Consider the following 7,500-nt stretch of genomic DNA (forward strand, 5'->3'; position numbering starts at 1 on the left):
GCGGCCGCCTTCCAGGCAACCCGCTAGAGAAGAAGTCGGCGACCCAGACAGGGAGGGCGGCAGGGGTTACTGAGGCTCCAGCAAGAGGGCGGTACGTGGGTCCCACCGACAGCCGACGGAGGCTCCAGCACCCGGGGCCCGCGCCCCGGAGCGTGCCTGGAGAAGGACCGTCGGGCACGGCGGGGGACCGCAGCGCGCCCCTGCTCGCTCTCGCGACGTGTTTGGCCCTGCCGAGCCTCGCGGCTCCCTGGGTTTTCGGACCCCTGGGTGGGCTGCCGGAGCCGCTCGACCTCGCAGGGCGGAGATCTCGGCCGGCTGGCCCCACGGCGCGGAGGGCCGGGCACGCGCCCGGGCCCCCCCCCAAAGGAGGAAAGTCCCAATCGGCCCCAGGATCCGGGGACGCGAAGAGGAAGAGGGACCCGATCCGCCTGAACGCCAGACGCCCCCTGCGGTCGGGGGCGCCGGCCCGCGAAGGACCCTTCCCGTCGCGAACGTGAGCGCCACATCGATCGGAAGGCGAGAGAGGAGCGGGCCCCCCCTCCCTCCGGGGGGCGCCGACAGTCGGAGTTCGCATCCCGGCCACCGGGCCTGCACCGGGGGTGCGAGGGGACGACGGGGTCCCCGGAGGAAAAGAGCCGGAAAAGGGGGGGCTCGGGGGGGCCGGGGGCCGCCCCACCTGCCAACGTGCCCCTGTCCCCCCTCACAAGATCGGGTACAACGCGCAGATTGGTCCCCGAGGCTCATCTCTGGTTCTCACAGGTTCCGAAAAACCTGTTCTCAGAAATCTCCTCGCACCCGTCAAAATGAACTAGTCGAAAAATCCAACCGCCAATTTAGGGGGACCAATCTGAAATCCTATCCGACCTCCTGGTTCTCTCGGTCGGCCGAGGGCACTTTTGGCGACCCCATCCGGACTTCCGTGAGACTGCCGGCCATCAGGTCAACCCGTCACTTTGAATGGGGTTGACCTGATGGCCGAGCAGGGACTTAGACATTTTTTCAGCCTTTTCCTCGGGGTTGACCTGGTGTCCCGGGGGGACTTAGACATTTTTTTCAGCCTTTTCCTCCGGGTTGACCTGGTGTCCCGGGGGGACTTAGACATTTTTTCAGCCTTTTCCTCCGGGTTGACCTGGTGTCCCGGGGGGACTTAGACTTTTTTTCAGCCTTTTCCTCCGGGTTGACCTGGTGTCCCGGGGGGACTTAGACTTTTTTTCAGCCTTTTCCTCCGGGTTGACCTGGTGTCCCGGGGGGACTTAGACATTTTTTTCAGCCTTTTCCTCCGGGTTGACCTGGTGTCCCGGGGGGACTTAGACTTTTTTTCAGCCTTTTCCTCCGGGTTGACCTGGTGTCCCGGGGGGACTTAGACTTTTTTTCAGCCTTTTCCTCCGGGTTGACCTGGTGTCCCGGGGGGACTTAGACTTTTTTTCAGCCTTTTCCTCCGGGTTGACCTGGTGTCCCGGGGGGACTTAGACTTTTTTTCAGCCTTTTCCTCCGGGTTGACCTGGTGTCCCGGGGGGACTTAGACATTTTTTTCAGCCTTTTCCTCCGGGTTGACCTGGTGTCCCGGGGGGACTTAGACTTTTTTTCAGCCTTTTCCTCCGGGTTGACCTGGTGTCCCGGGGGGACTTAGACATTTTTTTCAGCCTTTTCCTCCGGGTTGACCTGGTGTCCCGGGGGGACTTAGACATTTTTTTCAGCCTTTTCCTCCGGGCTGACCTGGTGGCCGAGCGTCTCGCCGTCCGCGGCCGGAGCTAGAGATGCCCCCCCCCCCAGGCCAGCCTGCGAAGCCGCGGCCAGGATCGGGCCCCTGGAAGTCTGACTAAAAATTTTCACCGACCCCAAAAACGGTTAGGGGGGGCCTCATAAAGCCTCCGGAGCGAAAAAAAAAAAAACGGAAAAAAGGATCGGGCCCACCCGAGGCAGGGGAGTCAGTAAGGGAAAGGGGACGAGGCGGCCCGGAGCCGGGTGCCCGGAGCCGGGTGCCGGCGGCCAGGATCGGGCCCCTGGAAGTCTGAAAAATTTTTTTCACCGACCCCCAAAGTGGTATTGGGGGGGGCTCATAAAGCCTCCGGAGCGAAAAAAAAAAAAAACGGAAAAAAGGATCGGGCCCACCCGAGGCAGGGGAGTCAGTAAGGGAAAGGGGACGAGGCGGCCCGGAGCCGGGTGCCCGGAGCCGGGTGCCCGCGGCCAGGATCGGGCCCCTGGAAGTCTGAAAAAAATTTTTTCACCGACCCCCAAAGTGGTGTTGGGGGGGGCTCACGAAGCCTCCGGAGCGGAAAAAAAAAACCGGAAAAAAGGATCGGGCCCACCCGAGGCAGCGGAGTCAGTAAGGGAAAGGGGACGAGGCGGCCCGGAGCCGGGTGCCCGCGGCCAGGATCGGGCCCCTGGAAGTCTGAAAAAAAAATTTTCACCGACCCCCAAAGGGGTGTTGGGGGGGGGCTCATGAAGCCTCCGGAGCGAAAAAAAAAAACGGAAAAAAGGATCGGGCCCACCCGAGGCAGGGGAGTCAGTAAGGGAAAGGGGACGAGGCGGACCGGAGCCGAGTGCCTACGGCCATACCGGACGGAAGGCCCCCGATCCCGTCCGATCTCGGAAGGTAAACCGTCCCGGGCCTGGCTAGTACTTGGATGGGTGACCGCCTGGGAATCCCAGGTGCCGTAGGCAGCTTTTCCCGCTGCGAGCCAGCTCTCTCCTTTTCTGGGGAACAAGGGCAGGGTCGCCCTGCCAGGGGCCCTGGGGCTGAAGTCCCTGCCGGCCACCAGGTCAACCCGGAGCCTGCCCCTCTGCGGCCAGCAGGTCAACCCCATACCGGCAGGGGGTTGACCTGGTGGCCGGGAAGCAGAGCGGCCAGCAGGTCAACCCCATACATTCAGCGGGTTGACCTGGTGGACGGGAAGGAAAGCGGCCAGCAGGTCAACCCCATACTTTCAGCGGGTTGACCTGGTGGCCGGGAAGGAAAGCGGCCAGCAGGTCAACCCCATACATTCAGCGGGTTGACCTGGTGGCCGGGAAGGAAAGCGGCCAGCAGGTCAACCCCATACATTCAGCGGGTTGACCTGGTGGCCGGGAAGGAAAGCGGCCAGCAGGTCAACCCCATACATTCAGCGGGTTGACCTGGTGGCCGGGAAGGAAAGCGGCCAGCAGGTCAACCCCATACATTCAGCGGGTTGACCTGGTGGCCGGGAAGGAAAGCGGCCACCAGGTCAACCCCATACAGGCAGCGGGTTGACCTGGTGGCCCGAAAGCAAACCGGCCACCAGGTCAACCCGGAGCCTGCCCCCGCGGGCAGGGGCCAAGCGGACCCCCCTCCGCCCGGGCTTGCCCTGCTCCGAGCCGGGGCTTAATCCCCGTCCGGCCACCAGGTCAACCCGGAGCCTGCCCCTCTGCGGCCAGCAGGTCAACCCCATGCCGGCAGCGGGTTGACCTGGTGGCCGGGAAGGAAAGCGGCCACCAGGTCAACCCCATACTTTCAGCGGGTTGACCTGGTGGCCGGGAAGGAAAGCGGCCACCAGGTCAACCCCATACTTTCAGCGGGTTGACCTGGTGGCCGGGAAGGAAAGCGGCCAGCAGGTCAACCCCATACATTCAGCGGGTTGACCTGGTGGCCGGGAAGGAAAGCGGCCAGCAGGTCAACCCCATACATTCAGCGGGTTGACCTGGTGGCCGGGAAGGAAAGCGGCCAGCAGGTCAACCCCATACATTCAGCGGGTTGACCTGGTGGCCGGGAAGGAAAGCGGCCAGCAGGTCAACCCCATACATTCAGCGGGTTGACCTGGTGGCCGGGAAGGAAAGCGGCCAGCAGGTCAACCCCATACATTCAGCGGGTTGACCTGGTGGCCGGGAAGAAAAGCGGCCAGCAGGTCAACCCCATACATTCAGCGGGTTGACCTGGTGGCCGGGAAGGAAAGCGGCCAGCAGGTCAACCCCATACATTCAGCGGGTTGACCTGGTGGCCGGGAAGGAAAGCGGCCAGCAGGTCAACCCCATACATTCAGCGGGTTGACCTGGTGGCCGGGAAGAAAAGCGGCCAGCAGGTCAACCCCATACATTCAGCGGGTTGACCTGGTGGCCGGGAAGGAAAGCGGCCAGCAGGTCAACCCCATACATTCAGCGGGTTGACCTGGTGGCCGGGAAGGAAAGCGGCCACCAGGTCAACCCCATACAGGCAGCGGGTTGACCTGGTGGCCCGAAAGCAAACCGGCCACCAGGTCAACCCGGAGCCTGCCCCCGCGGGCAGGGGCCGGCATACCCCCGTCCGTCCGGGGTCGCCCTGCCCCGGGCTCCGGGCTTAAGTCCCGAGCGGCCACCAGGTCAACCCGGAGCCTGCCCCCGCGGGCAGGGGCCGGCGGAGCCCCGTCCGTCCGGGGTCGCCCTGCCCCGGGCTCCGGGCTTAATTCCCGTCCGGCCACCAGGTCAACCCGGAGCCTGCCCCCGCGGGCAGGGGCCAGGCGGACCCCCGTCTGTCCGGGGTCGCCCTGCCCCGGGCTCCGGGCTTAATTCTCCTCCGGCCACCAGGTCAACCCGGAGCCTGCCCCCGCGGGCAGGGGCCAGGCGGACCCCCGTCCGTCCGGGGTCGCCCTGCCCCGGGCTCCGGGCTTAATTCTCCTCCGGCCACCAGGTCAACCCGGAGCCTGCCCCCGCGGGCAGGGGCCGGCATACCCCCGTCCGTCCGGGGTCGCCCTGCCCCGGGCTCCGGGCTTAATTCCCGTCCGGCCACCAGGTCAACCCGGAGCCTGCCCCCGCGGGCAGGGGCCAGGCGGACCCCCGTCCGTCCGGGGTCGCCCTGCCCCGGGCTCCGGGCTTAATTCTCCTCCGGCCACCAGGTCAACCCGGAGCCTGCCCCCGCGGGCAGGGGCCGGCATACCCCCGTCCGTCCGGGGTCGCCCTGCCCCGGGCTCCGGGCTTAATTCCCGTCCGGCCACCAGGTCAACCCGGAGCCTGCCCCCGCGGGCAGGGGCCAGGCGGACCCCCGTCCGTCCGGGGTCGCCCTGCCCCGGGCTCCGGGCTTAATTCTCCTCCGGCCACCAGGTCAACCCGGAGCCTGCCCCCGCGGGCAGGGGCCGGCGGAGCCCCGTCCGTCCGGGGTCGCCCTGCCCCGGGCTCCGGGCTTAATTCCCGTCCGGCCACCAGGTCAACCCGGAGCCTGCCCCCGCGGGCAGGGGCCGGCGGAGCCCCGTCCGTCCGGGGTCGCCCTGCCCCGGGCTCCGGGCTTAATTCTCCTCCGGCCACCAGGTCAACCCGGAGCCTGCCCCCGCGGGCAGGGGCCAGGCGGAGCCCCGTCCGTCCGGGGCCGCCCTGCCCCGGGCTCCGGGCTTAAGTCCCGAGCGGCCACCAGGTCAACCCGGAGCCTGCCCCCGCGGGCAGGGGCCAGGCGGATCCCCGTCCGTCCGGGGTCGCCCTGCCCCGGGCTCCGGGCTTAATTCTCCTCCGGCCACCAGGTCAACCCGGAGCCTGCCCCCGCGGGCAGGGGCCGGCATACCCCCGTCCGTCCGGGGTCGCCCTGCCCCGGGCTCCGGGCTTAATTCCCGTCCGGCCACCAGGTCAACCCGGAGCCTGCCCCCGCGGGCAGGGGCCAGGCGGACCCCCGTCCGTCCGGGGTCGCCCTGCCCCGGGCTCCGGGCTTAATTCTCCTCCGGCCACCAGGTCAACCCGGAGCCTGCCCCTCTGCGGCCAGCAGGTCAACCCCATGCCGGCAGCGGGTTGACCTGGTGGCCGGGAAGGAAAGCGGCCACCAGGTCAACCCCATACTTTCAGCGGGTTGACCTGGTGGCCGGGAAGGAAAGCGGCCAGCAGGTCAACCCCATACATTCAGCGGGTTGACCTGGTGGCCGGGAAGGAAAGCGGCCAGCAGGTCAACCCCATACATTCAGCGGGTTGACCTGGTGGCCGGGAAGGAAAGCGGCCAGCAGGTCAACCCCATACATTCAGCGGGTTGACCTGGTGGCCGGGAAGAAAAGCGGCCAGCAGGTCAACCCCATACATTCAGCGGGTTGACCTGGTGGCCGGGAAGGAAAGCGGCCACCAGGTCAAGCCCATACATTCAGCGGGTTGACCTGGTGGCCGGGAAGGAAAGCGGCCACCAGGTCAACCCCATACAGGCAGCGGGTTGACCTGGTGGCCCGAAAGCAAACCGGCCACCAGGTCAACCCGGAGCCTGCCCCCGCGGGCAGGGGCCGGCATACCCCCGTCCGTCCGGGGTCGCCCTGCCCCGGGCTCCGGGCTTAAGTCCCGAGCGGCCACCAGGTCAACCCGGAGCCTGCCCCCGCGGGCAGGGGCCGGCGGACCCCCGTCCGTCCGGGGTCGCCCTGCCCCGGGCTCCGGGCTTATTCCCCGTCCGGCCACCAGGTCAACCCGGAGCCTGCCCCCGCGGGCAGGGGCCAGGCGGAGCCCCGTCCGTCCGGGGCCGCCCTGCCCCGGGCTCCGGGCTTAAGTCCCGAGCGGCCACCAGGTCAACCCGGAGCCAGCCCCCGCGGGCAGGGGCCGGCGGAGCCCCGTCCGTCCGGGGTCGCCCTGCCCCGGGCTCCGGGCTTAATTCCCGTCCGGCCACCTGGTCAACCCGGAGCCTGCCCCCGCGGGCAGGGGCCAGGCGGACCCCCGTCCGTCCGGGGTCGCCCTGCCCCGGGCTCCGGGCTTAATTCTCCTCCGGCCACCAGGTCAACCCGGAGCCTGCCCCCGCGGGCAGGGGCCAGGCGGACCCCCGTCCGTCCGGGGTCGCCCTGCCCCGGGCTCCGGGCTTAATTCTCCTCCGGCCACCAGGTCAACCCGGAGCCTGCCCCCGCGGGCAGGGGCCGGCGGACCCCCGTCCGTCCGGGGTCGCCCTGCCCCGGGCTCCGGGCTTAATTCCCGTCCGGCCACCAGGTCAACCCGGAGCCTGCCCCCGCGGGCAGGGGCCAGGCGGACCCCCGTCCGTCCGGGGTCGCCCTGCCCCGGGCTCCGGGCTTAATTCCCGTCCGGCCACCAGGTCAACCCGGAGCCTACCCCCGCGGGCAGGGGCCAGGCGGACCCCCGTCCGTCCGGGGTCGCCCTGCCCCGGGCTCCGGGCTTAATTCTCCTCCGGCCACCAGGTCAACCCGGAGCCTGCCCCCGCGGGCAGGGGCCGGCGGAGCCCCGTCCGTCCGGGGTCGCCCTGCCCCGGGCTCCGGGCTTAATCCCCGTCCGGCCACCAGGTCAACCCGGAGCCTGCCCCCGCGGGCAGGGGCCGGCGGAGCCCCGTCCGTCCGGGGTCGCCCTGCCCCGGGCTCCGGGCTTAAGTCCCGAGCGGCCACCAGGTCAACCCGGAGCCTGCCCCCGCGGGCAGGGGCCGGCGGACCCCCGTCCGTCCGGGGTCGCCCTGCCCCGGGCTCCGGGCTTATTCCCCGTCCGGCCACCAGGTCAACCCGGAGCCTGCCCCCGCGGGCAGGGGCCAGGCGGAGCCCCGTCCGTCCGGGGTCGCCCTGCCCCGGGCTCCGGGCTTAAGTCCCGAGCGGCCACCAGGTCAACCCGGAGCCAGCCCCCGCGGGC

At 69.0% G+C, this 7,500-nt stretch overlaps 1 non-coding gene across 1 annotated transcript; it reads left to right on the top strand.

The window, feature by feature from the left end:
• The first annotated feature begins 2,545 nt into the window (after positions 1–2,545).
• On the top strand, positions 2,546–2,664 carry LOC141979828 (5S ribosomal RNA). The gene has a single exon (XR_012637218.1). It is a non-coding gene; the product is annotated as a 5S ribosomal RNA (ribosomal RNA).
• Positions 2,665–7,500: the final 4,836 nt, after the last annotated feature.

The sequence above is a fragment of the Natator depressus genome, chromosome 28, assembly GCF_965152275.1.
Source record: "Natator depressus isolate rNatDep1 chromosome 28, rNatDep2.hap1, whole genome shotgun sequence".
Lineage (NCBI taxonomy): Eukaryota > Metazoa > Chordata > Testudines > Cheloniidae > Natator > Natator depressus.